Below are 9,828 nucleotides of genomic sequence, written 5' to 3'. Positions count from 1 at the left end.
CTATGATCATCTATTAATCAACAAGCTAGTTAAGAGGCTTACTAGGGACTCATTGTTGTTTACATAACACACATGTATCAATGTATCGGTTAATACAATTATAGCATGGTATATAAACATTTATCATAAACACAAAGATATATAATAACCACTTTTATTATTGCCTCTTGGGCATATCTCCAACAGTCTCCCACTTGCACTAGAGTCAACAATCTAGATTACATTGTAAGGTACCTAACACCCATGGCATTCTGGTGTTGGTCATGCTTTGCCCTAGGGAGAGCTTTAGTCAACGGATCTGCTACATTCAGATCAGTGTGTACTTTGCAAATCTTTACTTCTCCATCTTCGATGTACTCGCGAATCGAATGATAACGCAACTTGATATGCTTCAGCCTCTTGTGTGACCTTGGTTCTTGTGCATTGGCGATGGCACCCATGTTGTCACAGTAGATGACTAGTGGGTCCAATGCACTAGGAACAACACCGAGCTCTACAATGAACCTTTTCATCCATACCGCTTCTGATGAAGCCTCTGAAGCCGCTATGTACTCTGATTCTGTTCAAGACTTCGCCACTGTGCACTGCTTTGAGCTTGACCAGCTTACTGCAGCACCATTCAATATAAACACATACCCAGACTGAGACTTAGAGTCATCAGGATCAGTGTTCCAACTTGCATCGGTGTAACTGGTTACAACGATCTCTTGGTCACCTCCATAACAAAGAAACATATCCTTAGTTCTTTTCAAGTACTTCAGGATATTCTTGACCGCTTTCCAGTGTTCCATTCCTGGATCACTTTGATATCCGGTCTAGTACATAGCATGGCATACATGATAGAGCCTACTGCCGAGGCATAGGGGATCTGATTCATCCTTTCTCTTTCTTGTGCCGTAGCCAGACCTTGGGTCTTACTCAAGACCTTGCCTGGTAACATAGGTAAAAACCCTTTCTTACTTTCGTCCATTCTAAACTTGTTTAGAATCTTGTCCAGGTATGTACTCTGTGAAAGCCCTATTAGGCGTCTTGATCTATCTCTATAAATCTTGATGCCTAATATGTACGATGCTTCACCAAGGTCTTTCATTGAAAAACTATTATTCAAATAACCTTTTACACTGCGTAATAGTTCTATATCATTCCCAATCATAAATATGTCATCTACATATAATATTAGGAACGCTACATTGCTCCCACTCACTTTCTTGTAAATACAGGCCTCTCCATGACACTGTATAAACCCGAAGTCTTTGATCACCTTATCAAAGCGTCGGTTCCAACTTCTGGATGCTTGCTCCAGTCCATAAATTGAACGCTGAAGTTTGCACACCTTGTCAGCATTTTTAGGATCGACAAAACCTTTGGGTTGTACCATATACAACTCTTCCTCAATGTCTCCATTAAGGAACGCCGTTTTGACACCCATCTGCCAAATCTCATAATCGAAAAATGCAGCTATTGCTAACAAAATCCTCACAGATTTTAGCTTTGCTACAGGTGAGAAAGTCTCATCGTAGTCAACACCTTGAATTTGTCGGAAACCCTTTGCGACAAGTCGAGCTTTATAGACAGTAATATTACCATCAGCATCTGTTTTTCTTTTGAAGATCCATTTATTCTCGACAGCCTTACGGCTATCAGGTAAGTCTACCAAAGTCCACAATTTGTTATCATACATGGATCCCATTTCGGATTTCATGGCTTCTTGCCATTTGTTGGAATCTGGGCTCATCATCGCTTCTTCATACGTCGCAGGGTCTTCATCATTGTTGTCCACAATCATGACATTTAGACAAGGATCATACCAATCAGGAGTGGCACATTCCCTTGTCGATCTGCGAGGTTCAGTAGCTATCTCGTTCGAAGTTTCATGACCATTATCATTAGCTTACTCTGTTACCGGTGCATGCGGCACAGGAACAACTTCCGGTACTGCGCTACTCTGATCAACGAGAGAAGATTCAGTAATCTTGTCGAGTTCTACTTTTCTTCCAGTCACTTCTTTAGTGAGAAATTCTTTCTCAAGAAAGGTTCAGTTCTTAGCAAAAAAGATTTTGCCTTCGGATCTGTGATAGAAAGTGTACCCTATAGTTTCCTTAGGGTATCCTATGAAGACGCATTTCTCCGCTTTGGGTTCTAGCTTGTCCGGTTGTAACTTTTTTACATAGCCTTCGCAACCCCAAACTTTAAGGAACGACAGCTTAGATTTCTTATTAAACCATAATTCATACGGTGTCGTCTCAACGGATTTAGATGGTGCCCTATTTAAAGTGAATGCAGCTGTCTCTAATGCATAACTCCAAAATGATAACGGCAAATCAGTAAGAGACATCATAGAATGAACCATATCTAAGAGAGTTCGATTACGATGTTCGGACACACCGTTTCGTTGTGGTGTTCCCGGTGGTGTCAATTGTGAAAGTATTCCGCATTTCTTTAAATGCATGCTAAACTCATAACTTAGATATTCACCTCCGCGATCAGATCGTAGAAATTTAATCTTCTTGTTACGTTGACTTTCTACTTCACTTTGGAATTCCTTAAACTTCTCGAAAGTTTCGATTTATGTTTCATGAAATAGATATACCCATATCTACTCAGATCATCTGTGAAGGTTAGAACATAACGATAACCTCCACGTGAGGCTACACTCATTGGTCCGCACACATCGGTATGTATGATTTCCAATAAGTCTGTAGCTCGCTCCATAATACCAGAGAATGGAGTCTTAGTCATTTTTCCCATTAGACATGCTTCGCATCTATCAAGTGACTCAAAGTCGAGTGATTCAAGTAATCCATCGGTATGGAGTTTCTTCATGCGTTTCACTCCAATATGACCAAGACGACAGTGCCACATATAAGTAGAATTATCATTCAATTTAATTCGTTTAGCATCAACGTTATGAACATGTGTATCACTACTAACGAGATCTAGTAGAAATAAACCATTCTTCTCAGGTGCTCGACCATAAAAGATATTATTCATAAAAATAGAACAATCATTATTCTCAGACTTGAATGAATAACCGTCTTGCATTAAACAAGATCCAGATATAATGTTCATGCTCAACGCGGGTACAAAATAACAATTATTGAGGTTTAAAACTAATCCCGAAGGTAGATGTAGAGGGAGTGTGCCGACAGCGATCACATTGACCTTGGATCCATTTCCAACGCGCATCGTCACTTCATCCTTCAATAGTCTTCGTTTATTCTTTAGTTCCTGTTTCGAGTTACAAATATGAGCAACCGAACCAGTATCAAATACCCAGGTACTAGTACGAGAACCAGTAAGATAAGCATCTATAACATGTATATCAGATATACCTTGTTTCTTCTTCTTGACAAGGCCGCTCTTCAGATCAGCCAGATACTTGGAGCAATTACGCTTCCAGTGTCCCTTCTCCTTGCAGTAATAGCACTCAGCATCAGGCTTAGGGCCATTCTTAGGTTTCACAGGAGGCGTGGCAGCTTTCTTGCCACCCTTCTTGAATTTTCCTTTAGATTTGCCCTGTTAATCCTTCTGTCTACTGCAATCATCGCTACTGCTGTTTTCATTTCATTAGTGTTCTTACTTCACTACTACCACTTCTACAAAACTGTTACTACTGATAAACTGTTGCGAGCAAGTCTAGTTTCAGGTGTAGGTGACACTAGTAGGAAAACTATTATAGGTACAAATAGCATCTGTGGCGCACTAAAGTGTGCATGCGCCATAAAATCAAAATAATGCGCCACAAAATTTAATCGAATTTTGTGGCGCACCTGCAGCATATGCGCCACATAAATATGCATGATGTACTAATATGATATACTAATATGCCTTGTCAATATAAATACCGACGTACGTTGTGTACAAGGGTCGGGTTACAGGTGTCTACGAGGAGTGGTAGGACTGTCTCGAATAGGTGCATAAGTTCAGCGGTAAAGCTATAAGGGATACACGACTAGAGAGGAGGCGGTAGCACAGTGGAGGGCAGACGTGGGGAATGAGAAGAACCGACTGAAGTTCTTGGCCCCCCTCTTACTCACTGTCACCGCGGTTGTACTCTATTTTACTTTAGTCTAGGTGGCCGGTGACTAAGACATACATGTGTATGCGACGATGAACACATTTGTACTTGTGTAATAATTTGTATCTAAATGATGTAATGATGAAGATTTATGTGTATCATGTCATTTGTGAGTATTCATGTTATTTCTGGATAGTGCTATGTATTTCATGTACATACATGTATATTTCATGTGTAGTATATACTGCAGAAATGGAAGAATTTCGAAAATCCAAAAAAAAAATTCTATGACACAATACAGGTAATGTGCCATAAAATATGGTGAACACTCTCTGGCGCATCCATGGATATGCGCCACAGGATCTGGTGCAAAATTCTGTGGCGCATGTCAGCAGATGCGCCACAGAATTGTCCCACTTTCTGTGGTGCATGGGACGAAATGCGCCACAAAATTTTAAACTTCTGTTGCGCACCCATTGGTGCGCCACAGAATTCAAATACTAGTCGCGTGGCATCTGTGGCGAATGGTATATGCGCCACAGAATCCAAAAAAGGTACGCCACAGTTAGCCCTTTTTCCACTAGTGTGAATTGACAACTCATCTGTTAAAACTTAGAAATATTCTTTGGCTCCCGTTGTGTCGAATCAATAAATTTGGGTTTCACTTCCCTCAAAGACAACATTGGCAACCTACCTTATGAAATTACCTTTTTCAAGAAATCATCATGGAGGGTAGCTAAGGCCGATCGTCTAGTCAATTTGTATGCGCCTCTTTTGCCTAACCTTGATGCCAGGTAAGGATGGTCACTCACAGAGCTTGAGCTTGACACATACATAGAGGAGCACGGGGTGACATGTACATGACGATGGAGGGGAGGCCGAAGATAATTTCATCCAGCCCTCCAACACTGATGAGTTCCCATATCAGCAACCTGACTATGACTATGGGCCTTCAGCTTCTTCTTCCTCACGAGGGTCGGGGTACGATCATGCTAGGGATGACCCACCATCCCGGAGCCACTACTCACGCTGGGGTTGAACTCCACTTAGGCCAAAATCCTAAGCTTGGGAGGAGGTATAACGACATCTCGCTCATCTATATATCATATTCCGTTTGAACTTTGTATATCCATGTTTCGCTTTCTTTTTGTTCTTGTTTAGTTTAATTTTGTAATTTATATTTTATTGAATCTTGGAAGTTTTTACTACTGTAATAACCTCTCCTTAGCATATTTATTTCGTTTTTATACCAAGAATAGCCTCTAATAGGAAGGAGGTAAGAATCAGGGAAATTACTGCCCAAAAAACAGATTCTGTGATGTCACCGTAAAAATTCGTATGTCCAGCCAGTATGGAATTTTGAGCTTCCAATATTTGAGCATATGCCCCAGGTTGTTATATAACTTTCGTTAGTTTAGCACTTTTCGAGATGAGCTACAGAACATTTTCTAAAAAAATCGATATTTGCCTGCTGTTCTAGGTTGGCAGATTTCTGCCACTAGTTGCATTTGCGTGTTTATGTTAGTTTTCTTTATTTTTGTTGTTCTTGATTTTATTTCTACTTTCTAAAACACAAAAAGTGCAAAAATATTTCTGTTGTTTCTATTCATTTTCTTCTTTAGTTTGCTTCATTTTCTCTTTATGGTTTGCTATTTGAAAATCTAAAAAAGATTTTGCTTTGTGTGTTGATTAAAAATTTGAAAATCCAAAAATATTTGTTGTTATTCTTTGGTTTTGTAAAGTTGCTGCAGAGTTCAACGATCTTCCGTGATTTCATTGGAGCTTGGTTATCATTTCATATTATTCAATCCACGCAAGTAAAGAGCAATAATGACGGTCACGACAATTCGAGTTGTGGTGAGAGGCTGGTATGAACTCTATTTGTTTTTATTTTTATACATATACTCATTTATGCGTACATGCTTAGTTTTTTTGTGTAAGGTGTATGTTACTTAATGATACTCAGTAGTTTATGCTCTCTCATGGTTAGTTCCAATTTACTAATAGTAGGTAACATGCCATATAGATGTTTGCTTGCATTGCTCTATTTATATAACGATATGACATTGTGATATCCTCCTCTGAATGCTTTATTTGAATAGACTTGGCACATGCTCAAGCATGCATAAGACTAAAAAAATTTCATTTAAGCCTCGATGATTTAACTTGCCTCGGAGTTCTTGTATTACTTTTATGCTTTAGTTAATTTTATGTTTGTCAAGCATGATTATGATAGTTACAGCTTTCTTGATTGTCGCTTCCCAGTCTATTGCTAGCCGTCACTTGTACTCAGTATGAGCACTACTCGTGCATCCAGCCACTAAAAACCAAAGTGCCAATTGAGTCCACCATACATACCTATATATGGTATTTCACTAACACTCCAAACTGAATTGCTTGTGTGTGCTACCTTTAAACCTTCAAAATTACCACTTATTTTTTGTTTCGTTTTAGCTCATGAGAAAGTATTGAGTGCTTTATTGTCCTTTCATGACTTCATACCGCGACTAGCATGCATAATGTGCTGGTCCATAATATTGCAGAAAGAGCAAGGCGTTGGGTGCCCATCCCAAACTAAATATAAAATGAACAAATAAACAAACACAGCTCCGTGCATTATGTACGGGAGAGATCCTAAATAATGGTATGCATTGGAGAACTACATGGGAGTCACTCTTGAGGTCACTATATGAAGGGATGATAGATAATTTAATGCCAGTCGTTGACATAGAAATGCATACCTCTCAAAATAGATATTTTCATACTCCTATTGCATTTAAAATGAAAAACTCTAGCACATGAGTAATCTTGCTTCCCTCTGCGTAAGGCCAATCTTTTACTTTTATGTTGAGTCACCATCCTTTTCTCGAGCACCTTCTTGAAAGCATAGTTGTCATTCTTAGTTTAATTTGATTGTCCCGGAATAAGATTAACTGTGGTATAACTATGATTCTTGAATCTTTCGATATTTTTTACTTTTAGTCTTCTCTTGAACTTTAGAGGTGTCCTGGCATTTATGTTTTGCTCCACAAATAAGGTGTCCTGGCATTTATGTTTTGCTCCACGTTGCAATCTTGCAGATACTTATGTTTCATGTTGTTTATTATTGTGTTAGTATCTTTCCATAGCTTGCATAACTATTGAGTAGCTTTAGTTGCATGCTTCTTATTATGAATTGCCTAATCATTTGATCATGTAATGAGAATATATACATAATATGAAGCAAGTAGGTTCGTGAAAATTTCTTTTATCGCACTCAGTTGTCACTGAATTGCTTAAGGACAAACAATAAGCTAAGCTTGGGGGAGTTGATACGTCCAAAACGTATCTACTTTCCCGAACACTTTTGCTGTTGTTGGCCCTCTATCTTGTGTATTTTGAATGCAACTAAAATGGACTAACGTTGTTTTCAGCAGAATTGCTCTGTTGTCTCGTTTTTGTGCAGAAATCCAACTTTCAGGAAAATTCCCGAAAAATATCGCAAAACTCATATTTCACCCGAAGACTCATGGAGCCAGAAGACGAGACGGAGGGGCCCACACCTTCCCTAGGCGCGAGCCAGGCTTGGTCGCGGCTAGGGGTGGTCTAGCCGCCTCGGCCACCCCCTTGACCTTTCCTTCGCACTATATAAAGCCCCTTACCTGAAAATACCGGGGAATTTGACGTTTTTCCAGAAAGAGTTCCGTTGCTCCGCTGCTACCAGAAATCCCAATCCGGGACTAGAAACTCCGTTCTGGCACCCTGCCGGGACGGGGATTTGGAGGAGATCATCGCCATCCCCATCACCGACGCCTCTCCATCAACCGTTCATGATTCCCCCATCCATGTGTGGGTAATTCTTCGCTATAGGTTGTAGGGGATGGTAGGGATTGGATGAGATTGGTCATCTAATAGCTATAAGATTGTTATGGGCATAGTGCCTAGTATTCATTGTTAGTATTTTTGACATTGTTACAACTTTCTATGCTTAATATTTGCCACTTTGGGCTCGAGTGCCATGATCTTACATCTGAACATGTTATTGATTCATGATGATAACTATTTTTTTACCATATCTGCAAGTTGTATACACATATTGTTGTCCGGAACCCGAGGCCCCAAAGTGATAGAAATTGGGATAACCGAAGGGGATGGCTATGATGTGAGAATCACGTGTGTTCATGAAGTGTTAATGCTTTGCTCAGGTACTCTATTAAAAGGAGTACCTGTTATCACCAGAATTTGACCGGATCAGAGGTGGGCCGCGATCAAGATTGGGCTTGAAGAATATATATTTGGAAGAATATGCGAATCGGCCTTGTACACGAAGTTTGGGCTAGTTTGCCCTTGTATCTGTAAATATGATAGGATACGTGTCGGTTAGTTAGAGTTTGGCTCGTGCACGGTTGGGATTATTCCCACGTTAGAAAGTCTACGGACTATAAATATGTATCTAGGGTTTATGAAATAGACAACAATCACGTTCATCACAAACCAATCTAGGCGCATCGCCAACTCCCTTGTCTCGAGGGTTTCTTCCGGGTAAGCATCATGCTGCCTAGATCGCATCTTGCGATCTAGGCAGTACACGTTTATTCGTTGTTCATGCGTTGCTCGTACTGAAGCCTTTTTGATGGCGAGCAACGTGGTTATCTTAGACGTGTTAGGGTTAGCATTGTTCATCGTATCACATGCTATCGTCGTGCAACCCTGAGACGTCTAGCCGCCCTTACACCTATCCTAGGTGTGAGGGCGGCACCCCGCTTGATCATTATTTAGTAGATCCGATCCATTATGATTGCTCCTTGTTCTTCAAGGATTAGTTTAATATCTGCATAGTTAGGCCTTACAAACGGGTTGAAGGATCCAGTGGCGCGTAGGGTGTAGTTTGCTAGCCCTAGACAGGATGTTCCGGGGATCAACCTCGTGTTGGTTTTTAGGCCTTGTCTAGGGTCGGTTTACGATCACCGTGCGTGGCCGCCAGGCTCAATCACGAGTAGGATGTTCTGATTATGCGGTGAAAACCCTAAATCGTAGTAGGTCGTTTTAGCTTTATTTTGATCAAGCAGGACCACCATATATTCGTACACCTCGTACGGATCATGGGTGGATCGGCTCTTTGAGCCGATTCACAGGACAACCTGAGAGCCGATCGAGGCTCGTATTTAATGTTTACGTGTATGCCATGCAGGAAACTAAGCGAGGCACATCCATCACCTTCCTGACCAGGTATAGGTCAGGTGGCACGCCCTTGCACCAGCATCGGACGTGCGTGCCGAGTCTTTGCGGGCCGTCGCTCGGAGGGACCAGGGCCAGCCGCAGTCCTGGGAGCCTCCCGGCTCTACTGTGTTGCCCGTCGCTGCTCGCCGGTGGGTTTCTGACCGCAACAGTACCTTAACTACCAGTAGTTTCCGTTGAGGCCCCGCTGCAAGGGGCTGGTAGGACAAAAGATGTCGTGCAAGTTTCTCATTGCGAGCACGCACGACTAAATAGAAACACACGCCTATGGTTATTTTATACTAGGATGATTATATCATTATTATTTGAAATGCCTATGTCTTGGACTATCTCATTCATGCAGCGTCCATTCATCCATCTTTGTGCCTGCATTATTTTAATCCTGTTGTCTACTACAATCATCGCTACTGTTGTTTTTTATTTCATTACTGTTGTTACTTCACTACTACCACTGCTATAAAACTATTACTACTGATAAACTGTTGCGAGCAAGTCTATTTTCAGATGCAGGTGAATTGACAAATCATCTGTTAAAGCTTATAAATATTCTTTGGATCCCCTTGTGTCGAATCAATAAATTTGGATTTTACTTC

The sequence above is a fragment of the Lolium perenne genome, chromosome 6, assembly GCF_019359855.2.
Source record: "Lolium perenne isolate Kyuss_39 chromosome 6, Kyuss_2.0, whole genome shotgun sequence".
NCBI classification, from domain to species: Eukaryota; Viridiplantae; Streptophyta; class Magnoliopsida; order Poales; family Poaceae; genus Lolium; species Lolium perenne.
Note: the sequence above shows the minus strand (reverse complement) of the source record.